The 26,427-nt window shown below is 38.5% G+C and overlaps 1 long non-coding RNA gene across 1 annotated transcript; it reads right to left on the bottom strand.

Annotated features, from left to right (window-relative positions):
• Positions 1-14,320: 14,320 nt before the first annotated feature.
• LOC138689612 (uncharacterized) lies at positions 14,321-23,026 on the bottom strand. Its single transcript, XR_011328532.1, has 3 exons — positions 22,895-23,026; positions 19,222-19,302; positions 14,321-14,812 (listed from the first exon to the last, which is right to left on the bottom strand). It is a non-coding gene; the product is annotated as an uncharacterized lncRNA (long non-coding RNA).
• Between the last annotated feature and the right edge of the window lie 3,401 nt (positions 23,027-26,427).

The following is a 26,427-nucleotide window of genomic DNA, read 5'->3' as shown; positions in this document are numbered from 1 at the left end:
TAGGGCAATTCCTGAGGTTTCACACTTGGACTTCATCAAATGAAACTGCATCTAGAAGCACATATCTCTAGTGGGCTTGATTTCCTACTGCCTTAGTCCTATAGGCAATTACATTTATGCAAAGCACAAACATTACTAAATCAGAATGATACCATTCTACACCCAGTTTGGACGTCGGTACATTTTTGTCTATGCAAAGTAATGAGTATTCAGATTCTTTCTTCTTTCCTTGGTACAGTTAAAAGAATAAAGTGAGATGACTGATTTTCATAACAGTAGCTTTATAACATCTTTAAACTGAGCAATGCACTCAGGTTATTGCAAAATTAAATTCTGCTGCATCATGTCAAAATGGAGGAGAGGCTGAGGGTCTACGAATACTTACACTCATATGAAAGATTTTCACATATTTACCATCAGAATGTTTCCCTCCAAGATTTCTATGTTGATGTTCACAGCCAGTTTCTGGCCATTCTGCACTATTTCAGTGGCATAGGGCATTGAATTGCTGGAAACTGTAATATAATTTGTCCTGGCTAGTGCAAGGAATGAAACATTTTCTAGAATGACCCTTTTCTCAAATACAGACAGTGTTTTATTTAAATTTGTCAAAAAGTGATAATGGAGGACTTATGAGGGAATAGTCCCTTTTATTTACACACCTGGCATTCTGGAAATCTGTTACTTGTAACTACTAGCAATTATGATAAAAATGCAATTTAGGAAGGTTTCTAGCAGTAATGATAATGAAGCAATGAAATAGATTGTCTGGGGACATTGTTGATTCTCCACTACTGGAGGTCTTTAACAATAGGTTAGACAAACATCTGTCTGGAATATCATAGCACAGACACATCTTTAGCAGGGAAGTAAAATCATAACACAGTGCCTTTGCTTAAGGTCACAGCCTGCCCCAACACAATGGTCCTAAGCAAAAATAGAGATTGTAGTTCCACTGAACAAAATGGGACCAGCTGCATGGACTCTCTACAGGTTGCTGACAACATCTCCATATGCAACAATTTTTCTCTGACACGTAGAATGGTTAAGCAATGACAGTAGCTCCATGGGTATGCACTTTATGTAGTGTGAAGGGTTTTTTTTGCAACGTACTGAAGTCCTTGATCTGCACAGAGATCTGGAGAGGCACGGTACTGCCACTCTGAGGTAACAAAGGAAGATGGCTCTGCTCTTACTTCTCTGCCCCCTCTTCTGAAGAGCAGCCCAGCCTGCTGCCCTGCCCGTCAGACTGAATACTGCTTCTAGGTTTTAGTCCTAAAAGTCATCACTTTTATAAAATATGCAAGAGCACAGTTACAACAGCAGTATTCCAGCAAAGTATTCATATGAATAATTAAACTGAAACTACAGTTGTCAGAAACACGAGCAAAGTATATGTTGTTCACTATTACCTATGCCTTTTCTGCTCACCTCCTGGGGTGCTCTCTACTTTGACAAACCACTGTGGGTTCCTCACTCTACCCACTTCCAGGCTCACCCCAGAGGAGCCAGCTGGTGCAGAGCAATGCAGCAGGGGCAGAGGTGCTGTCCCACAGAGCACGAAATGCAAAAGCACATCTGGCTCCTTACGACACCCACACAGTAGGCAGACCTGACTCCACTGGTGGCATTACTCAGGAGCAAAGAGAGGCTGTGAGCGCTTTCTGAAAGGCTGACTGTGGTGCTAGTGGGCAGGAGGGTACACGTCCCTTCACAGCTGCAGACCACAGCCATAAATTTTCTTTGGAGGGCAAGCTAAAGCTTTTGGGGGGGCTTTCCTGCTCAGTACAAGCCTAGAGAAGGCAACTCAGGGTAGGTAAATTAGGCTCTGGGTGGAGAGGAGTCCCTCTCTACTGCCAGCAGAAGGTGCCTAAAAGGAGATCATTCCCATTAAGCCAGAAATGCTGTGTAATTTTACAAAGACTTTAGACCGTATAATCATCACAGCTTCACATTTCTGCTCCTGCATCACCAACCCTTTCCTCAGCCACCTTGTATTCATGTAGGCTCATGCGGTACCAGGTTAATAGGATGATGCAAGTTAAAATTAACTTTTTCATTTAAAGTTGGGGAGTTTTAACTGATCATTATCTGCCCACCAAAGACCATAACAAATATTTGCCCCAGCTCAAGTGGGAATGCCTGTAAGGAGCCACAGGCAGCAAGGGGGAGAAGGAACTAAAATGCCTTTAAAATTTGTGAAGTAACAGTATTTTCCTTCTTGAATGCATTCTAAAACTTCCAGTTATTGTCCCTTATGCCCCATATATCTGCTTTCTGTATGCTTTTTAATCACTAATGAAATTGCCTCGGTCAAATGCCTGTAATTCAGACTCATTGCATCAGACCAAGAAGCTTAGTTCTCATCAACCAGTGAATCTCAGTTCCACTGAAATTTCACTGAAGTCATTGCAGCAGTAAAAATGATGTGAGAGGAGAATTAAGTTCTGTCCAAAAATACTGATTTATTTACTGTGTACAAACTTTAAGGCATTTATTATTTATAGGCACAGACATGCAAAATAACGTCTTTCTGTTTATTTTTGTGGAAATTGGGATCAAGTTGTTATTTGCTTGTTCAAATATAATCTGTGATTGCATTCAACAAATAATACAAGCGAGATCACTTAGAACTTTTTTTCTTAAAGTTTATTTAACGTGAAGAGGCTTGTTCTCTTTGTCCAGTGCTTTGCAAGCATTTTCCCTAATCTTATCTGATACCTTTGATTTAATTGAGAAAAGTCATTCTAAAAGAATGTCATTTTTCTTGCATGCTTTTGTAAAAAAAAAAAAATGTAATGTAATTAAGACTATGCAAAGCAAAGGAAAAACAACAACAACAAAAACAAACAGAAAAGCAAAACCAGCAAAAAACCTCTTGAATGCCCAGGCAGAACAAAGGCACGTGCGTGTCTACAATAAAAAATTGCTGCAGTCAACCTATAAGTAGGCGACCTGTAGATGATATAATTTTAAAAAATTACATTATGGTGGTTTGAGGGGGGAGGGGGGAAGGAATAAAGGAAGGAGGTGTTCTAAATACCAAAGAATTATTCATTAAAAAATAATTTTACACCACTTTTATGTCAATCATTTTTTAAGATTTCTAGTTAAAAATGGGTCATGGGCTCAGTGGAACATCACTGAAAGGATGTAAAACATCTGCTGAAATCTATTTCTGTATCATTAATGCTACAAATAAAAAAAAATCACCTTTACTTTTAAGTGTTTGCTGCAAATTATGCTATAAAACAGGAAAAATATCTCAGAGGAATCAGTGGGGGTCATCCCATTGCCTGTGCTGTCCACAGGCAATGGATCAAGCCTCTAAACTTGAAGCCACTGGCAGCTCTCTCTTTGACTTTACTCATCAGCAAAGTTACATCTTTCGAATCCTCAAAGTTAATGCCAACAGTGATCACTGCTGTGCTGTCACCTGTGTAGGCCAGCAGCTCTTCTTGGAGGGAGAAGAAAGAATTCCTGCTTAGATTAGATTAAAGACATGATGCAAAGGAATTGGTGTGAACAGCTTCAAGATACACAAGCCTTTATCTGCCTTTGTAAACTACAGGACATTTGAATGGCATTAGATAGTTGAATAGTGAGCCAGAACACAGAGATACTGATTTTCCTTTTGTGCAAATGCCCAAGAAAAGGCTTTTCCCATCAAAACAGAACCACAAGAAAAGATGCAGAGTAGTTTGTATGTCATCTATATGTAAGATTTTTCCTCCCATGTTCAACATGATATGAAAAAGGAAATGTGACCATTCTGTGAGCACAGAGTGCCACAGATATCATGCCAACATGATATCTCTCTGTTAGAAAACATCCTTTCGTTAAAATAAGTGACTAAGGCCAAGAGTCTAGGCAGCTAAACCCCACTGAAATCCAGGGTACAGTTGTCATCAAGGGACTGCAGGAAAACAACATGAAACAAATTTTCTGACCTAAAGTAGGCCTTGAATGACAGAAAACAAGGAAGCTTCCTTAACCATCTTATTGTGTTTACTCTTTGTAATTAGCCTCCCTAGAACCGTGTCAGGTTATTGCTATAAATGGTAATTATGCACAAGGATAGGTGGAAGGAATACTTTAGCTATGTTTAAAAGAAAAATTGGTGTAGTTTTCAAATTCAAAACTTCGCTTTCAATTCCATCTCTAAGACTATAAAGTTATATACAAACCCTGCCTTTTTTTTTTATTGGTAAGACTCCAACTTTGTTGATTGGGGTAGAACAAGACTTGAAGTCCCAGAGTGTGAAAATCTTTCCCATTCTTTTTATTTGTATTTTGTTATTATGACATCTTTATCTCTATTAAGGACAAGGTCTTCGTCTTTGCTATATACGAGCAGGCCATGGAAGGGTTAAGGAAATGGCAGTGTTTCTACAATGTGCACACACTGTAGTCCTTGGCAGGTTTGACACCCTTTCATGCCCTAGGATATATTGTACAGCAGCCATCCAGCAAAGGGCAGACATATATCCCCAGAGAGAAATATACCTTTGGTCATTTTGCTAAGTTGGTTGTTGACAGCAGCAACAGAGACCCAGAAAAAAAATGGCCACATCAAATGATCATTTTCAGAAACATTTCAGTGTACAGTGATGACTAGTTCTCTGCCTGGATTCTGCCTGATTGCATATACGGGGTCAGGTAGTCACCATATGTTCTGCTAACAAACACTCTGCAATCACTCAGGCAGATTACAGAAGCAAAGAGAAACAGGAGCTTTCAGAGAGGGAGAATCATCAATGAATTCTCCTAAAGAAAAAAGAAAAGATTTCCTTATTTTCTTGCACTTATATATTTACTTCCACCCTGCTTTTAACCATACTTCGTTCCCTTGAAAGAAATTATTTCTCAAATTGCTTTTCTCAAATGCCAGTAGAATTTGGGGATTTTTCAACCATTAAAAGCTACTATTTTGATTAGCTTTCTACTATTAACGATATTCTACTTAGAATGGCAGTTCTGAGAAGCCTTAACAGGCAAGACAGAGAAAGAGCTTCCCCATCTACAAACTGCATTTAATTATTTGTCTTTACACAATATTGTAAGCTTCAGTAAAGCACCAGATTTTGCTGTTGCCTGGATTGCTGAGGACCACAGTGATTCAGCTGTTCTTCAATCGTGGTCCTAAGTGTGGTGGCCATGAAGCAACATTAATAACAGGACGAGTGCCACCATTTTTAATATTTCTTCTGTCTCTCACCCCAGCAAGACTAACCTGTTGCAATGTAATGTAAAGTTTGCTTCCAGTCATCTTGTTCTTATTACTGGTGAATAGCTTCTTACTATGCAAGTGGCCCATTGAAGTTACTTGCCTACATATATCCAGTGTGAACAAAGGCGGCATGAACAGATATTTATTAGTCTTGATAACACTATATTAAGTCCTTGTTTGTACTTAGGTAATAAGGATTGAATTTTCAGAAGCCGACCTATATCACTTAACTTGAAACTTCCACAGCACAGACTCCTGCACATGAAGTACTGTTCCTAGGTTCCTTACATAAAGGGAAATGGGTGATTTAGGGCACAACGTATCTGAAATATTTTAGGCAGCTCCTTTAGGATTAAATGAACTGCACCTCAGAAGCACCTTCTCTTTCTTCATTGGCTGGAAGAGAAGTCTAAGGAGACTAACTTAGGTGCCAACCTTTGCTGTCTAGAGGACGTCATGTGGATCCCACCACTGATTTCTAAAAAGGTAAGTGCGTAGTCTAAAATAGTGTCTTAACCCAACATCCACCAGTTTTATGTCAGTCTGAGGGTAAAATGGTTTGCCTTCTGGACATGCTAGGCTCTTTTTATTGATTTTCAACTCAAATAACTTCAGCCTTCTAAACAAAAAATTATCTCATAAATAGTGTTTTCTAAGCCACTTTATAGTCTCAAAATAGGGAGTCCCAAAGATGATTCAGCACACCCTAAACATCTCAGTAGTTCAAAGAGGTAGGATAAGTCAATTTCTAGAGGTGACACTCTCTCTTCCTTCATTGGCCTCAGATGAGTAGCCAGAATGAGCATGCTGAAACTAGACAACAAATTTTAGGTGACTGAAGTTAGAACAGTGACCTAGGTGTACAGGTTCCACAAAAATAAAACTGTTCCTAATTTACTTAAGTACTTTCATAAAACCTTTGATGGGGAAGTTACCATTTAGACCACCCTTTTTGTGGCCCATAACTCAGGCTGATTATTGACCAGTTCAGTGAATTGTATTCCAGTTTTATGCTATCTCCAGATTTGATCAAGGCTCCTAGTATTTCCTTGGCCTTATAGAAGAAATCAGAAGAATGTCATACTTTTCAGATTGTATGTACTTGTCATGATTTAACCACAGCCAGACTAAGCACCACACAGCCGCTCATTCACTTCCCCCCCAGCAGGATGGGAGAGAGAATTGGAAGGGTAATGTATTGGCTGAGATGGAGTTAATTCTCCCCATAGCAGCCCTCACAGTGCTGTGCTCTGTATTGGTAGCTGAAAGGAGTTGATAACACACCCGTGTTTTGGCTACTGCTGAGCAGTACTTGCACAGCATCAAGTCTGTCTCTCCAACATTCCCCCATCATTAGTAGTCTGGGGGGTGGGCAAGATCTTGTGAGAGGACATAGCCAAGACAGCTGATCCAAACTGACCAAAGGGATATTCCATACCATATATCAGCTCAGCAATACTGCTGATGGGAAGTAGAGAAAAAAACTTTTCTTTTCCTTTGCTTTCACACGCTACCTTTGTTTTTGCTTTATTAAATTGTCTTTATCTTGACCCACGAGCCTTTCGTTATATTTTCTCTGCCTTGTACAGTTGAGGAGGGGAGTGATACAGCTGCTTTGATGGGCACGTGGCACCCAGCCAGCGTCAACCCACCACAGGTAAAAGTGAGAAAACTCTGGGGTTGAGATACAGACTGTTTAACAGGTAAAGTAAAAGCCATGCGCACAAACAAAGCAAAACAAGGAATTCATTCACAGCTTCCCATGGGCAGGCAGGTGTTCAGCCATCTCCAGGAAAGCAGGGCTCCATCACATGTAATGGTGACTTGGGAAGACAAATGCCTTCACTCCAAACGTCCCCCCCTTCCTTCTTTTTTCCCAGGTTTATATGCCGAGCATGACGTGCTATGGTCTGGGATACCCCTCTGGTCAGTCGGGGTCAGCTGTCCCAGCTGTGTCCCCTCCAACTCCTTGTGCCCCCCCAGCCTCCTCGCTGGTGGGGTGGGGTGAGGAGCAGAACAGCCCTTGGCTCTGTGTGAGCACTGCTCAGCAATAACAAAAACATCTCTGCATTATCAACACTGTTTCCAGCACAAATCCAAAACACAGCCCCATACAAGCTACTATGAAGAAAATGAACTCTATCCCAGCCAAAACCAGTGCAGTACTATACAACAAGGATGTGCATGTATGTGCATATATGCATATGCATTTAAGTACTGCAAAGAGGCTTTCTTTCCTGCCAGGACTCACACAGTCATGCTGTTACACTAATCATCATAATAATGGTGACAACATCAAAAACTTGTGCACACTATATTCTTCCTGTGAAAATGAGATAGCACATGCAATTTGGCATGTTCTCAGAGCAGTGATTAGCCCACTCAAGGGCGTTATTAGAAACATGAAAACAGAGTCATCTGTCATCCCAGGTGGTGCATTTTTACTACTCACTCTAAATAGCTGTGCCTGGGACTGGAGGTTAGACAGTTTCCCTGTTTGATTTCTGTTATCATCCTGTTATACTGCTCCTTTTGATCAGACAATGCATAGCAGATTTCTATTGTCAGTTGACTCCCGCTTTAATTTCAAGCTTTAATTTCCTAGTCCACCTATATTTCTTCAAAAATCTCTTATATGCTGCTTTGAAAACTTCTTTTCACAGAAAGGCAGCTCTTTCTTCTTCTGTTCTTTCTGCATGTATTATTAATGAATCTATGTTCTAAATATGTAGTCCATCATTGATGAACTCTCTTTCCAACATTGCATTATTTAAGCATGTTATACTGATATTGCTTACATATCTATGGAACCTTCTAATTTCACCTAATTTACCTGTTTGGGATTTTACATATGTATTTTAAGCCTGACCTGAAAGCAGAACTGTTACGGCTTTCATTACTTTTCCGAACACTTAGACAAAAAAATGCACTAGTGCAGGTGCACATTAGGCAGCATCTGCATTAGCAAATAGCATGGCCCAGTATGTTATGTAGTAATCTGTGGAATGAGACAGCTGGTGTCGAGGACCAGACATCCACACCCCACGTGTTCCATGGCAGGGGGATTACTTCGGGCTAGCTTTTATATGGCTAGTATGGGGTGAACCACCCTTTGTAGCTGGAGTGTATTAACTTGGTCCATACCTCCATCACATCTTCCAGTTTCTTCAGGTGAAAGAAAACCAGTTCATACACTCTGAGATCACTCCACAATAAATGGAACTGTCTGGAGAACATTCTAATCTAAAATGCCAGCAAAGAACACGTGCTTAAAGTGTCATAAGATACTTCTTATTTTAGTGGTTTTGTTCATTTTAATAGTGGAAGTGAACGCTATTTTAAGGTTACTTCATGTGCTACTTCAAAACAACCACAGAAATGTCTGCAAAGGCACTACCAAGATGCTTCAAAATAATTTTTAATGTTGCATGGTCAGGCAAATTGTTGCAAAAACCATAGAGATTCCTGTAACAGCCAATTAAAGATTTTTTCAAAATTCAGTCTGCAGCAGAATCATCTTTTTAGCAATTTAAATCTTATTACATCTCATGCATCTAAGTATGTGAAAGGGGAACACTAAAAATCAAGATGATATCAGAGTAGTATTAAGAATCAGCAGTGTTCTTAATGGTTAAGAAGAGTATCATCAGAGATATGAGCAATGGCTATTTTATTTTCTCAAGCTTCATACCTACATGAATTAACCTATAGAGTTCTGAGCATATTTTATAACACTTCAGGCCCTCATTCAGCAACAATTTACATATACATTCCACTCTACACTTCTGAATATTCTCACAGGACAACTTCAGATGATTCACATCACAACTATTATATATATCAGAATATATTCTTCCCCCTTTGTTTTCTAGTATGCTTTGTTCAAGTTAACTCAATAGATTGTTTCTTGGAAAATACACCATAATCAAAACAAGGAAAGTCTTTTAATTGAAGCTGAATAAAAGGTTCCTAATATAGCTAACATCCGGCATTCATCACAAAGCAAATAAGTAACTGGCTACACTAAAAAGTTGACTGCAATTGTAAGCTGTATGCAGAAAATCAGGGGACTGCATACAACTCCTGATAATCCTCTCCACCACTTACAGAACCTCCACCACTGACAGAATAGTGAACTGGTAATTAAATAGGGCAAGCCTGGTAGAAGCTCAAATAAGAAACAGTGCAATATTTTGGATTTTATGATGAAAACAAGCTAAATGTGAATAATACAATGGGCCTAATTTCCAGAAAGTGTTTCAGAGACCTTCTGTTTTAATTCCATATACTGCAACATCAGAATGAATACTGAGAACCCTGTACTGAATAAAAAAGTCAAACATCAATGTTACACCATTTCTTTCTATTTGTCTTCCCACCACATGGGGGTTATAAACTGTGCTGCTATAAAGGGGGATGATTCACAATAATCTTGTGACAAGTTTCATCAGAACAATCGTCAGTAATCATGTGTTGTGAATAATGCAGCCACAGATTGATTTGGTGCAAATCCACATGTATATTTCCACATGCTCGATCAGAAAGAGTCGATGCTCTGATGCTTTGTACTACAGAGTGTCTTGATTTTCTAGAAACTAATCCTGTTCAGGACAATACTATTCAATGCACACACATCCCCGTCAATAGCATCAAAACATTTTACATCAGTACAAGACTCAAAAATCCTCTTAGGCCACAAAGCTGTCATTTGCAGTCTTAAAAGGAATATCCATTTATTACAGCAACTGAGAGTGAGCTTGTCACACACTGTTTTCATCAGGTCAGAGCATGGTAGTTCGTGTAAAAAAAGGACGTGTTTATGTGTGTACATGCATGTACACATATGTGTGTGCATATATAATTTATGTATACATATAGTTACACTTCGAGTGAGATTAGTACTGCAAAACTGCCACTGAGAACAAAGCAAAGCAACATGCGTAGCAGTTAGGAAACAAGTATTTCAGAGATTTTCATATGTGGAATTGCTGCCTTTTCCTTGAGCCTCTTTTATGATATATATTGACAAGACAAAATCCTTGACATAAAAAATTTACCAAGAAGGAAGGCAAACCATGCAGAATAGAGCTCAATTATGAAGAAATTATCTCTAGGAGTTGAGTCACACTCCTCAAACATCTGAAAAATCGGTTTAAGCAGTCAGCTAAGGCCAAATGGCTCCAATGCTTGAAAATATAATATAAGAAAACAATTAAGCAGTCCTTCAGTGTCACAAAACAGTTCTTCACTTGGAAACGTAGCATTGTTGTGAGGTCCTAGCTCAAAATGACACCCATAAGCCCATGACATTGGTCTTTGACAGCTACAATAATTCGCAAGTATTTTCCAGATTCACAGAGGAGACAAGAAACCAGCTACACCTTTGTCACCAATGTTTGGCTACCAACGGTTGCTGCCTAACATTCATGTCCTTAGCCATGTGTGCCCTTAGGTACCTTCACTTCAATGAACAGAGGTTTAAAGTACCAACTTAACATTGTACTGCATGTACTAAGCCATCCTGCAGTCTATCAAGAGTTACAGAGCAGGTAACATTTGTTTGGCCAAAGTACCCCATCTGATAGCCATGATTAACACAAGTATAACTCACCTCCCAGCAAAATGAATTGAATAATAGATGTCTAAAAGTTGAATGCTGCAATACTGAACACTGGAACATGTAAGTTCTCTTACAGCACCTCTTGCAGAAGATCTACCTGGATGTCTATACCTTCAATATCTTTCAGCAAACCCAGCAGACTCAAAAAAAAGAAACCAAACAAAAAAACCAAACATCCTATTCTGTTGTCCTTTTTTACTATCACAGCAAAGACTTTTGGAGTCTGCAAGGAAAAGATTGCTTCTAGAGATGGCAAGGGTCAATTTTGAGTCCAAAAATGAGGTCAGGATTTTGGTTAACAAGGCTCAATAGACTAGCTAAACTCCAAGTTCCTCAGAGTCTGAGCTAGAGTTTGGGATAGGACAGAGAAAGTGTCGTGGTTTAACCCCAGCCAGCAACTAAGCACCACGCAGCCGCTCACTCGCTCCCCCCCATCCAGTGGGATGGGGTAGAAAATTGGGAAAAGAAGTAAAACTCCTGGGCTGAGATAAGAACGGTTTAATAGAACAGAAAAGAAGAAACTAATAATGATAATGATAACACTAATAAAATGACAACAGTAGTAATAAAAGGATTGAAATGTACAAATGATGCGCAGGGCAATTGCTCACCACCAGCCGACCGACACCCAGCCAGTCCCTGAGCGGCGATTCCCTGCCCCCCCACTTCCCAGTTCCTAAACTAGATGGGACGTCACATGGTATGGAATACACTGTTGGCCAGTTTGGGTCAGGTGCCCTGGCTGGGCATGAGAAGCTGAAAAATCCTTGACCTATAGTCCAAACACTACTGAGCAACAACTGAAAACATCAGTGTTATCAACATTCTTCACATACTGAACTCAAAACATAGCACTGTACCAGCTACTAGGAAGACACTTAACTCTATCCCAGCTGAAACCAGGACAGAAAGGCAGAGAATTCAAAGTAAATTAAGATAATAGTTAGGGATTTCGGGACAATGGCTAAATATAGTAAGGGCTGACAACTTGTTATTGTTTTGTTTATTGTTTGAACCCCATTAGGCTAGGCTTGGCTTGGCAGAGTCAACCCTACCAAGTTCAGGCAGGGTTTAGAGTTCAGCTGGAGTTTAGAGTTCAGGCCAGGAAAAGCCACTAAACTAATACTAGTACCTGAAGTGCATGGTTTTCAGAGTTAGCTAACTAAATTGAAAGGAGACACTAGCTGGAAGGACTTCCAGGAATTAGATTTAATATCACCATGCTAGGAAAACAAATTAGATATACAGGACCTACCGGGGTTACAGGCTAAGTTTAAAACTAGGTTTATCATAGAATCATCGAATCATCTAGGTTGGAAAAGACTTATAATATCATCGAGTCCAACCGCTAACCTAACACTGCCAAGTCCACCACTAAACCCTGTCCCTAAGTGCCACAAAAAAGCTTTGTCTGTTTGGGTCCTATGATCATAGCTTAGGGCTCAATCTAGAAGAAGACACTCGTTTATCATTAGGTTTGTCCCTGGCTGGTTTAGGAAAAAAAAAACAATTAGCTGGTAGAGACTCATGAGATAGGTCTGCTGGCACTGCTCAGTTAAATTCAAGACTCAGCATGATACTAGTCCAGGTTTTGAGCTCAGGTTTTCAGAGGCTTTGGATGAGATTTAGTTCCTAAAGTGGGGTATGAGAAGAGCTAATGAGCTACCCGTAAGTCAAGGTCAAATGGGATATGATGAGCCAGGGTTAGCGTGACCAATAACAACAGCCTCTGCTCTGAGAACTGAGGCTAGCAGGAGTTTCTGTACTGTGTTTAAAGCCAGCTAGGGGTTGATTTGACCAAGACTGTCACATTTTTAATACTGTGGGGAATTTACACCAAAGTATCTTAATCTGTTAAGGATAAAATTTAATGATTGCAAGTCTTATAGACAGGTTTCTATCACTATTAGTCATAGTTTAAATAAGAGCTTGAAGATTTCAGAAATTAGAAATGGAATATTAAAAATGCATAAAAACAAATCTTTCCTGTTCTTGTCACAGGGATTATTAAAAAGATGATGTTTAAATCTAACTTTTATTTTCTTATTGTCTGTTTTTCTGTATAGTTTCGCATTTTGGCTAGGCATGGACCAAAGATTTATCAAGGTATAATTCTTCCACTCCCCCCCCCTCCAAAAATAATAAATAAATAAAAAGCAACCCCCCTAAACCATCACATCCTAAAAGAAAAAAGAATGAGGAGGTCAGAAAGCAAATCACTTGCAGAGCTGTGAACAGAACTCATTTTCAAGGCTCCTAGTTCAGTGTCATGGCCTTTACTTTCTGCTGCTCTTTTAACAGTCCTGGAGGCAAAGGAAGAAAAATGACGTAAAATACCGTAGTTACTTTTTTACACCCTTGGAAATCTGAATAATTTAATTTGTAAATTTTAATTATGTCCCATTTTTCCACATTTCTGTTCAGCACTCTTGGCTAAAAAAAACTTGATAATTTTAGTACAACACAATTTCCATGAGCTTTCCAAAACTTTTTTCACTCTATATAACAGATCCTTTAAATATTAGATGTATATTTCATCTGGCTAAGCCTATTACCGTCTACAAGGTATTAGCATACTTTGTACAATTCATTCTAAAGGCCCAATTCAAAAAATAAGGAGACTTGTTCGCATGGTACGAAGTCTGACAAGAAAACTAGGATGATCATTGTTGGTTGTTCTTTGACAATTAACAGTTAATGAAATAAAGCTGGGTAATATTTTTCCAACATAGGCTCTGGGGTTCAATTTCCTGTAACTTTGCCAAATTTAAAGCCATTATGCTAACATTTGCTGTGGCAGATCTTTGGTTCACGACAGACAACATAGTTCACCAAATGTGAGCAACTAAAGAATGACAACCTATCCCCCTATCACTACTATCGCTTACTCCATCATCTTACATGATTAATGATTTTTTTCTTTAAAATTTTCAGTGCTTGCATTATTTTTTATTTAAAACATAGATAGTACTATTCCACAGTCTTGCAAGGACATGTGGAAGTGGATTTGCAGCTGTCTCAGAAGTCCAAAGACAGCATACTTATGATTACCTTAAGAACAAGTCCACACCTCTCCACAGATAGAATCTGAGCAAAGGCCAGTGACTAATGCATGGTAAGGAAGAAGTCCCATGGAAAAACATAGCATGTGATCACTTCAATTACAGTGACAGGAAATTAACGGGTCTTAAGTTGCAGAGACAACCAGCTTTCCTTAATGTTGATGAGTTTGCCTTTGCAAACTTAGTAGTACTCTTTTGCCATAAGCTTTTCTGGTATGTATTCCAGGACAATATATTAGTCCTCAAATATTTTACATATAAAATTTGCAATTTGGAAAAAAAGTATCTCTCTGATCATTGGTTTATAAATACTTTTTGTGCTATCTCGGCTAAAAAGAGTCTCCATTTGATTGATTAGTATTCTGCTCTTATGTTCTCATCTAGCTTCTATAATAAAGTGTAATCAAACTGGTTGTTCCATGAATTTAAGATCTGTTATCCATGTGCATACTAGGTCAGTGTATCCCAACTGAGGGAGTGGAAGAAAAGGAAGGGTAGAATGGAAAAAGTTACTGACTTAATATCAGTCAAGTTATTTGATTTTACTTTGCTCCCATCTTCAGTGTGCTCCAGGGACTCCGGATGAAATAATATATGGTCCCCACTCACTTTTTGTCTTTCTTCCCAGAGTAGCTTCCAATGCCAGTAACAAGAGGAATGAATCATAATCAGAAAGCTGCAAGTTTAAGAAACATCCCTCAGCTGAAAGCTTGCCTCATCAGCTTCAGCAGTATTCAAATAAACTCTATTTGCAATCCAGGCTAGTCTTCTGTCTTCAAACTAAATCCCAAATCCACAGCAAGCAGGGAAGAGGGATGGAGAGGGAATGAGCAAAATATACGCAAAAGCTTCTTTGGAAGAATACAGGTGTTCATGCTGGCCGCCTTCTCAGTAATGTACCTGAGGGAAGGATGACGAACTATTTCAATAGAACAATCTTGATCAGTCTTTTACGTCCAAAACTTTGATCATTCTTCACTAAATAGTGTTCATTTATTTAGTTCAAAAAGTCTATTCACTGGATAATACCATAGTTAGTATATACCTGTCGTGGTTTAACCCCAGCCAGCAACTAAGCCCCACACAGCCACTCACTCACTCCACCCCCACCCAGTGGGATGGGGAGAAAATTGGGAAAAGAAGTAAAACTCATGGGTTGAGATAAGAACGGTTTAATAGAACAGAAAAGAAGAAACTAATAATGATAATGATAACACTAATAAAATGACAACAGTAGTAATAAAAGCATTGGAATGTACAAATGATGCGCAGTGCAATTGCGCATCATTTGTACCTGTTGACTGACACCCAGCTAGTCTCCGAGCAGTGATTCCCCCTGCCCCCACTACCACCAGTTTATATACTAGGCATGACATCACATGGTATGGAATACCCTGTTGGCCAGTTTGGGTCAGGTGCCCTGGCTGTGTCCTGTGCCAACTTCTTGTGTCCCCCCTTTCTCACTGGCTGGGCATGAGAAGCTGAAAAATCCTTGACTTTAGTCTAAACACTACTCAGCAACAACTGAAAACATCAGTGTGTTATCAACATTCTTCTCATACCTAACTCAAAACATAGCACTGTACCAGCTACTAGGAAGACAGTTAACTCTATCCCAGCTGAAACCAGGACAATACCTAAGCTAACCTACCTAAAACAACTTCTCTGCTATTCCAGGTCAGGTGAATCAGTCATAACTGATTTTTCCATTCATACACTGAACAGTTCTAGGGCCCCACCTTACAGTGCAGCCTTAATCCGTATTTTTGTCTTTGAAGACTAGCTATTTCCCTTGAAACCAGTGGAATATTAAAAGTGGATGTGGTAGATGTATTCGGCTGCAGAATTAAACTCTTTGGGGGATGCTTAAACATAGATGTCCAGTCTCATTTGAGACATCCTACAATATTCAAAACACATAGGTGCACCTGGTATATTTGCCCAGGAATTAGGGGGTATCTGTGCTCTTCAAATGCAGCAGCTGCAAAGCAGGTGACATAATCTAGGTGGGGATGTGTGAGCAACTGAATCATGAGCAGGAGCTTGTATATGAGTCATTATATTCATATGGAACATAGAAAGATGCCTTTGGAATACACCTGCAAAGAAAATGGTAATTCATTACTATAACAAGCATGGAGGTGCCATGGTTTAACCACAACCTGAAACCAGGACAAGGTTATAAAATTTCCTCTTCCAACTGCGTAAAAATAGAAGCTTTTTTAAAATTTTATTTTAAAGAAATGTGTCTTTTGAGAGTTGTTAGTCCATTTGTTAAGGTACTGACATAAATAATGGCAAGTGGGCATTCCGCCTCTTCTGATTTAGAATAAAACTGTTTCCCCTAAATTACTCCAAATAAGGCACAGTAAGCATCTGAAGCTAGGTCTCTGGTGCCTTAGTTGTCCTTGTCTTTGCCTTCCCCTGAAAATGCCATGGATCCAGCTATCTCTTCATAAAATATCTCGGCTTTGGTAAAACAGCAGATTTTGACGAATACATGACTTGACTTTTGTGCTTGGTTTTTAATATGCCAATACTTTCCTGATCTGGTCAAAGAAATGTTTAAGAGGTTAACAGAAATTTACATTAAATTTCTTAAAGCTTTGAGAGTTAAGGGAAGTATTTCTTCCAAATGTATGCCATTGTGCCTATATTTAATCATTAAAATTAAACAAGACTTAAAATATAACTATTCTAATGTACTCAGAAGATTTCTATTATCATCACTGGACCTTCCATGACTCTTTCCAACTCTAACATTGTGCTTTGGCTTATTTAGTTTTAAACTGAATACAAATAACAACATACTTTCAACTTGACTTTGGAGTTGCTTGCCTTGAGCTAATTTGTGTCACAAATTTAATATTATTTAAATACAGTTGTTGATATTATTTATTGTTATCAATTTAAATATTTAAATGATATTCAATAAATCTTTTTACTGAAAAGTTAAATAATAAATATTTAAATCAAGTGTTATTTAAACACAGGTTTGCTTTCTCAATGTGAATGGAAGGAGACATTGACCATCTAAAAGGGGTTTTGGGGAGAAAGACTAAAAGATTACAGATCTTCACATTGGGACCAGCCAGAAAGAATTTGAATGCATTTCTTTCCTTTACACACAATTTAGAAGCTTTACTTTGTTCATATCTGTCACAATATAATTACATTAAGCACCTAGATGAACAAATTAGAGTGATTTAATTTTGCAGTTTAAACTCTGATTTGCCAGATTAGTTCAAATCAAAAGGAAATTTCTGAGGAAAACATATTTCTGACAGCCATATCATAGGAAAGGAGCTGATGAGAAAATGTGAAAGTACAAAAATTCTACTTCTTCCAGCTAAAAAGAAAATTGTGGAGTGCAAGGAAGCACTAGGCCCTTTCTCTAACAGAACAGGTCTCTCTTGAAGAGCAGTTGCCTCAAGATTCGATAGTCCCTGCAAAAAGAAACGAAGGCTGTATGTGGATGAAGAACTCCAAGGGATGGAGGGGAAACTAGTTGCTGTGAGTAGTATTTTTGCTGCTTTTTTCACTTGAACTGCACAAAATCAGGGAGTTATCATTACAAAGCAGTGTTTTCCTCTTGTGCTGTGATAAAAGGTACAGAGATGCCTTGACAGGGTGCTAACACGTTCCCTGCTGAGTTCTTCTTCCGTCAAGGTTGACATTACTTCCTATCATTCTGCACTAGAAAGAGTTCTTAAACAGACTAGGGACAATACCTCACTGAAATTCTGATGGGTCATGAATCATTTCAGAAAATATCTCCAAAATAGTATTTGAATAGACATAAATAAGGAACAGTTAGGGCTGAATTTCAGTCTGAGTCTCCCCATACACCTCAGTGTCAGTTTCAGCAGCAGAAAGATGAGATTACACTGAAACGTAATCACAGTGTAGCAGTTCAGGATTTCCCAGCCATCAAATAATTCTGTCAAAGTGCAGAGCAAAGAGCCTTCAGAACTAATCCAAGCTCACTCCACCAACTGCCAGCTACAAACTTTCTGTGTATGATCCCGTCACTAAAAGCTCAGCCTAACACTATTGCTTGTAACGGCCCCCTACAGCCTGGCACCCTGTGATATAATCCCACTTCTACTGCCCATGGAAAAGAAGACTCCATCACATGCTTATCTGTGTATGTGTGCTTTGATACAACTGGTAAATACTAGGCATTTACTCTTGTGCGGGGTTGAAGATGCCAAACAGAGCTGACAGGCTTGAGAGTAAAATATCAGAGTCTAACTGGAAGCAAATGACTTGTTCAGAGTCTTCAGATATAAGACTATGCCCATGTGGCAATTGCTTTGAGTTGAATAAAAGCAGACATGAACATTGTTATAGGAATAAGCCAGTATTATTATTCTCTGACACATAAATGTGCTTCTTTGGAAACAAAAAAAAAAATAATAGTTGTAATGAGACAGTCAAGAACTGAAGTGCAATTTAGAAAAGCAATGGAAAGCAAAGAGAATGAATGAAAAACAAAGAGAAGGAATGAAAAATGATATTTTAGTATGAAACAAAACTTAAAAGGGAGCAAAAAATATGGAAAGAGTGTGATTATTAGAAGGTCAGCAACTCTCAAAATAAAAGCTAGATATAGAAATAGGGAGAAAATTCAGGAGCGGATAGTCTTCCAGGCAAGTAAATTTGTGTAGTGTATAGTAAGTATAAAAACTACTGATGGATTTGGAGAGCTGACCAGCTAGGACACCATTTTATCATGCTGATAGAAATACTGCCTCTGGCTAACAGAGTATGGTGATAAGCACTCTGGATTATAAAGCAAGAAAGGGATAAAAATTAGACCAGAATGTCAAGAAATCCTGAACATGCTTCTACTTAGATTCAAATGGGGAGTAGAGCTGTTCAGATTTCATCTTACAGCATTTACAAAACTCTTGCCTTTCTACAGTAGCTATTTTCCTTATGGTCATCTATCTTATTGATATTGTTTCTTATTCCTGGTAGATTGGTCAAACATTTTAAACATAAGCAGCAAATGTATAAACATATAAAATAGTAGTAGTACTAACATATAAAATAGAAATAAAGTTATTTCACAATTAAGAAGACATTATACATGGTCATGACAGATAAAGGAGCTCCTGTGGATGCACAAATGCACTTATACCTATTTTAGTGAAAGCACATTATCAGAAAAACAGAACAGATATAAAGAAAATAAGATGGCTGTGTAAAGAGATATCTCTGTACTGCTGTGTTTTTAACCAACAAGTAAGATATATGTAACAAAGGAGAGCACTTTGATCTGTTCAGATTATTGTTCCTCTTACTAGAGAGTTTCTATCACAAGCAACATCTTTAGAGAGTTCCGATGTGATTTTTACCTCCATATAGAGTTTTCTTTTTCCCATCTGTAAAAAAACACATTAAAAATAAAATAAAACACATCAGTTCTGCAGCTGCACACTAAATAACAGGCTAAATGGCTTTAATTTAGGTGACAAATTGGTATAATAATGTAATGTCATCCTGAGAGACTGCCTCAACAAACAACTGACCCCTTGAAAAAGGAGAAGTTACAATCACTTTTTTCTTTGGAAATCTCTCAAAACTTGCCTTGAACGTTATTCCTTTTTCTTCTTTGCTGTTAGCATCTCAGTAGAGTGACAATGAGCCCAATATCACATCTCTGACTAGTAAGAGAGCTTTAACATTGTTTATATCAGTGAAAAAGAGGCTCAATGTGTGAATCTGCGGATGTTTCTGAACCTCAAATGTTTTGTAATACGGCAATGGCAGCCGGAAGCAAGTGGTTTCTGGTACCCCCTATTCCAACAACTGTTACCTGAATATGCATTTTTACTTCTGATACTCATTTTAATTGCAATTATTATTATTTTTTTTTAAATCAGTGAATGAAACGTACATGAATTAAAAAACAATAGCAATAGCTGATTAGATGAACCTGGCTTAACCCAGAACACCTTCCCAAAAGGACTGGGCTAACCACCTCTTTTGTGGCATCTTTAATAGGCTGTTCTTGCTCTTGGCTGCAGTGGCCAAGGCATAATGAGGATAAAGAATATCCTATAAAAATGGAAGCAAGGTCCCAACTGAATTACAAGCTACTATGTCAAATGCTAATATTAGGGGCTACTACTTTTCTTTTAGAGGAGTGAAATTTAGGCATTAGCTGTGAATAAAGGCATGCATATTACTTGCTAAATTGGACGTGATTTAATTACATTCTATCCCATTTTCAATTCTCTGTCATTAGTTTTAGCCTTTCAAAAGGCTTTGAATTTCTGTTCTTACACGGCAGCTCTCTGCCACCTAAATGATCATGATTTCAAGTGAGTATGGATGAGCACAAAAAGGGGAAAAGCTAAAAATAATTTGCCCAGTACCTCAGTACCCTCTGACATACCTATGAAGAAATTCTCTTTGGAGAAGAACACTGATGATATCAGAATTCATTTTGAAAGGAATTCTGACATACCATTGATGTATCTCAATGCTTTGTCATGTCATTCCTTTCTAGACAGTGTTTTTATGATTGTGTTATGAAAAGGATGACCCTATGAGGGAGAAGTTCCACCACCAGAGTTGACAGGGCAGCCAGTACACCTTCAGTCCCAGTGTGGGTGCCTCTGTCAGTCCCACTAATCCTCAGGGGCTTTGAGATGCCTTATGGTCCCTGACTTGTTCAGAAATTGGTTTTAGGCAAGGAATTTATGGAGATCTGCCTCATTTAGTATCTACACCTCTTGCAAAGAACTATATGCCATACTATTCTGATTAACTTTGGGCATCACACCGCCCTTTTTTTTTTTTGCACAGGAGGATGTGATCTGGCCCATTAAATTTAGCAGAGCTTGCAAGAATAAATCCCAGAGTACCCTCTTCTGTTATAAAATCTACTCACATAAACCAGTAAAGGCTGGTCCTCCATACTTTTTTTTCCCTACTGGATGTATTAATCAAAAGTTTATCCCAGGTTGGTAAAAGAAAAATGATGTTATCACAAAGTCTCAGCTAGTTTTGCAAAAGACAAATTTATAAGAGATAGATACATGTTACTTGCAGACTTTCTGAAGCTTTACTTGAGCACAATGTGTTACGGGTTTTTGTTTTGGGTTTGGTTTTTTTTTTTTTCATTTTCACTTATGACTTCGAACTAAAAGAAAAATCTTCTAAGTAAATGGTAAGAAAAATGCTTAAGGCAATTTTTTTTATTGACAAAAATATTTTTTTCTTAAATCTTTGCTAGGTGTCTTCCTTGTGAATAGTGTGTACATGTCTGCTTTCATAATATAATGTCTTTACTTTGGCTAAATCACTAGTTTTCAAGAAAAAAAAATAAGGATTAGTTTACCTTTAATGTCGGCACTGGGAAAAAAATTAAGCGCTGGATAGAGATTACTACTTTTAATATGTTTTCCCTTTGGTGTCAATTATTTCAAATCCAGGTTCCAGTTATTTCTGTAAAAGTGTGGTAGTCATTTAGACCATGAATACCCTTAAAGAGATCAAAGACTACCAGAAGATTGATACATGCTGCAAAAATATATTCTTTTGCTTTCACTTATTCTTCACAGACTCTTAAAGCAAAAGTCAGCAGAGCCCACTCCCAGCATAAAAAGTGAACACTCTTGCCTCTTTAACTTTTTGGACTTTAGATTAGAGCAAAACCACTGCAACGTAAGATAAACTGCCTACAGGTAAGAAACCTGGGAACATAGGTATCAATCCTATTTTTAGAGAAGGAATGTAAACTTAATAATATACTGAAGTGATATTTGGCTCACCAGTGGGGAAAAAGAGGTTGTTTAAGCTCTGGGCTCTGCTGAGATCTGAGATTTGGTTCTGAGCCTTCAGAAAACCCAAGTCTTCAGGGATTCATTTCCTTATGACAAAAATCCCTCCTGTCTTAGTGCAGAATAAGCACAGCAATGGTCAGAACTCCAGCAAGTTATCATTGTCATCAACATTAGCACCAGTAGTTTTCAGGCTGATACATTTTAAAGGTGATGCTCAGCATCCTCTGCTTCTGAAGTCTATTAATTGTGTGCTAGAATGCTTAAAAATTAGTAGTCACTTTTAAAGACCTGGTTACATTTTGTATGCATCAGCTGCATGCTGGCTGCGTGCAGCTAATGCTGCATGTAAGTAAAAGTTGTCTCTGTAGCAAGGACTCTAAAACCCACTGCATAGATAAAACAGTTTACGCACAAAATATGCCAAATGATGATACATCTATAGGCTACAGAAATGTTTCTAAGAGAGAAGCAGAAAAGAAAGCCAGCATGGAAGAAATGTGCTCATGCAAGAGCAAACACCTGAGATCACTTGACAGAGGAGGAAGGAGAACAAATCCAGTAAGTCTCAAGATGTACTGCACAGGGAAAAGAAGCCACTGCAAAAGTAAGGATATGTAGGTCTTAGGAGACCTTTGAATCCTTGTAAATCCTGTTTTCTGAGGAAATTTTAAATAGGGGTTATGAACAGCAAAATTACTGGCAAAAATATTTCATTTAATAGCTAAAAATGTATTTAATAGATCAGTGCTAGTTTTAAGGTTTTCTTTTTTGTTTGAATCCATCACTGCAGTTGTCAAATGGAACAGTTAATGCGTAACCTTACCCCAAAACTGCATACTACTTCCAAAGGGGATAATGCAATATATTCCATTTCCTTCTTTCACAAACATCTTTGATACATGTCATTTTTGCTGCAGTTACTGCAAGATTCAAGAGTCTGTGTAGTGGGAACATCCTTCCCTTCTGACATACTGGACCAGCTGCTGTGTATTGCTGCACCCAGTCTTGCAAAATCCTCTTAACACAGCATTTCTAGCAGCCTGCTCATCTACAGAATTGCTGTTCTACAAGAAATCCCAGCATTTGAAAACATTATTATCTGATTTAGGAGAGGAAATTTAACTAAGGACTTTCCCAGGATCTCCAGTTATTCAAGGAAAGAGGAGAAATAGCCTTCTCCTACTCCTTAGTTGGTAATGTGAAGACACAGGCAGGCTCTGAGGTGACCTTTCTAAAGGACCATCCTTAAGATGATACTTCTGTTGTGGAATCAGCATTTGTTTTTGAAATGCACTCATTTAAGAGTTTCAACATAAAAAATAGATGTGTCAGCAAGTTTGTTCTCAGACTGAGACCTGATTTTCCTTCTAGATGCAGAAAAGCAAGTGCGTATCTGCACACAGCAGGTTGGCTACGTAAGTTAGCTAAGCTAACAGAAGATCAGTTTCAAACCCTTATTTAATCACTCTGGGCCAGCACAGCATCAAGCAGAACCTTAATCATCTACATCACTAACCAGTGCTCAGCCCCCAGGGCATCTCACTCTGCCAAATGATACATCTTTATGTACTTCTTTGGCTCTGACATAATCTGAATTTGTCTTTTGACCAGCTTTGTCTAATCTTAGTAGGACTTCTTTAAAAAAATAATTTAGAAAGTTTAGTTGTTTATGAAGAAAATTATAGGGGGAAAAAAACTAGTAGATTTTTGCTGCACACAGCTTGCAAATTCAGAGTAAGTAATTTTATAAGAGCACATAAGAAACTCCTACCCTCTCAGCATGCCTCTATTCAAGAACAATGACTTCCTACAGGATCTGCCATCTGGAGAGCTAAAAGATGAAGATAGTGTACGAAAGATCTCATTCAAACTATACTAGAGGATGCTAGAGACGGGATTTGTTTTTCCCAGCTTCATTCATCTGGAAAAAAATGTCTAAACAAAGGCAGTGTCTGGACTCCCTCTATAATCAAGAGACAAAGAAAATTCCAGAGAGTGATTCACCCTGTGTCTCACAAACACCTTGAGTTGGAAATGTTTGAGTTTTGGTGAGATGTGTGCAATCTTATACTAAATGTGCATTTTCTGCACGCAACAAAAATCTTTAGGGAAGACTGTGACTGCTAAGGCATAAATGTCTCTTCACTCTTCTAAAAGTAATGAAGTTCAGCACCACTCTTGAAAAGAATACCAGCTAATACTATCAGTTTATCTTTATATAGTCTCCAAAACCCAAGATATAATCCTCCAGTCTGTGGAGATTCTCCAGTGAGAATCCAGTGATTATCACACAGATCTTCTAACGGACATGCATTTGTAAATGCATTTGACTTTTCTTTTTAAATTGCTACTGGGTTGTCCATGAACATGATTAACCATAAAAATATATCCCAGGGAAAATAAATTAGTAATAAAGCCAGCTGAACATAAAAATATTTACATAATATAAAGTCACTCACTGCTGACTGCAACAGACATCTAGGAATCTTATGAAAGCTAAGGAGAACTCTTTACTCTTTCCACCCTGAGCCACAATACACAACAGAGAGAGAAAATTCAGCTATTCAGATGGCTGGGAGCAGTGACTTTCTGAGGGATCACATCACTGTGGTTTTTGTCATTCAATGTGTCATTCGGCAAAATTAATTTCATAAACATGCTGAACATCTCCTTTATGATGTCACAAGCATTAAGACCCTTCCCCTCCCACTAAGGAACCAAGGCAAGTGCTTCCACATTGCCTTCACCATGCTTTTGAAAACCTCATTAAATTAGAGAGGAGGACATTCAATACCCATGAGGAGATAGTGTGCCTTGAAGCACTGACTCATTAAGTAATCTTTATGTATAAATGTCATTAGTTTCCATCTCTTCCAGATGTTCCCCTTAGCCAACAGAACAAGTACAGTTATCAATTTCCTAACATCATTCAGAAACATTAATTCACCCTCTTTTCCCACTATGCACATATAATTATAATACACATATAGTTCTATGATGGTTGAAATCAAAGGCTTAGAGTTGATGTAGGAACTCTAAATAGGTGTTTTCAATAATTGCACAGCTTATGGCAGGAGTAAAGAATATGTGACAAATTAGCCTACTACTATCTCTGCCTTCAGCATTTCCTGTGACTGGCTAAACTAGCTTCACATAAGCTCTTTGGTGTCTAGTAAACTCTGTTTAAACTCTTATTTAAAAATAAAACCCAATCAAATGTGAAAATTTTGAGGTATATTTATCATTTGGCCACTTGGTTTTACAGACATAGTAAGAAAGATGGGTTATCTCCTTTTATCATGTGCTTCTAGGCTCCAAATTAAATGGGTCGCAGACCGAGTCCTTCCATGGATACATAATTCTGACAAAATGCTTTCTGTTGCTATGTTTTCAGCTCACATATCTACTTGTCAGTCTCAGTCCCTGTTGCTATGTTATCATAGCTATCTTGTTTCAAATGGTTCATAGTCTTTGCAATTGTCAGGATTGATGGTGTATCTCTGCTAGGGAAGTACATGCATTGGGTCTGGCTCAAATGGAGTTACCTTTCTTCACAGCAGTCTATGTGGTGCTGAGTTTTGGATATGTGGCTATAACAGTGCTGATGATAATACACCAATGTTTTGGCTATCGCAGAACAGTGCTTGCACAGCAATCAAGGCTTTTTCCCACTCTGTGAGCCAGTAAGTAGGCAAGGGTTGGGCACAAAGTTGGAAGAGGACACAACTAGGACAGCTGACCTGAATTGGCCAAAGGGATATTTCCCACCAAATAACATCATGCTCAGTGATAAAAATGGGAAATGAGAGGAGGGGGTAGAGGGTGGAGGGCTGGAGGAAGTTCTTTTGAAAGATAATATTTTCTTAAAGGCTGGATGGGTATCAGTCTGCTTGTGGGAGGTAGCGCGTAATTGCCTTTGCATCATGTGGGATTTTGTGTTTTGTTTTGTTTTTTTCTTTCTTTCCTTCACTTATTAAACTGTATCTTTACACGTGAGTTTTCTTACTTTTTCTCTTCCTATTCTCTCCCCCATCCCTCTGCAAGGAGGGGGAGTGAGTGAGCAGCTGTGCGGGTGCTTAGCTGCTGGCCAGCGTCAGCCCACCACAATAGGCCATTCAAAGTTAGCATAGTACAGCTGTTCAGAGATCTAGTTAACTGAGCTTTCCATGATCTAAAGCAAAAAGCTTTGTGTTGTGTGTTTCTTGCTATAAAACACCAAACTGCCAAAGTCTGCAAGGCACCCACTATTCGATCTGACCCAATTCTGGTGCTTTCCTGGTTGTGCCAAAATTCTTCCAAGCTGAAAGCTGATGTCCAATAAGAATTAAAATAAACTTGACTTCCAGTGTCTGAGATTTATGTATAGGTAATTCAAGGGAGCATATTCAATAAAGTGAATTTTCTACAGATACTTGCTCTTTTAAGAATCTGCAAAGCAGGTGCTAAGTGCCTTCCTCACCCAAGTCAATGGGAAACATCTGAAATCTTGCTTCTGTAGCACTGCAGTCATTCAGATCCTGCTTCTGTTCTTATCTGGAAACTTTTTGCTGTCACTTTGTGAAAAGACTCTCACTAGAGGGTCAGAGTCTGAGAGCTTTCCAGACCCTGCAGTAGCAACAGGATTAGGCCATGATTAACTTCTGTACGATATGGGTCAAATCTTGGATAAAGACTAAGAAATGGATCTGTGTTTGTTCTATAAATCTAACATACTGC

The sequence above is a fragment of the Haliaeetus albicilla genome, chromosome 17 (assembly GCF_947461875.1).
Source record: "Haliaeetus albicilla chromosome 17, bHalAlb1.1, whole genome shotgun sequence".
Classification (NCBI taxonomy): domain Eukaryota; kingdom Metazoa; phylum Chordata; class Aves; order Accipitriformes; family Accipitridae; genus Haliaeetus; species Haliaeetus albicilla.
Note: the sequence above shows the minus strand (reverse complement) of the source record. Positions and strands in the feature narration are given on the sequence as shown.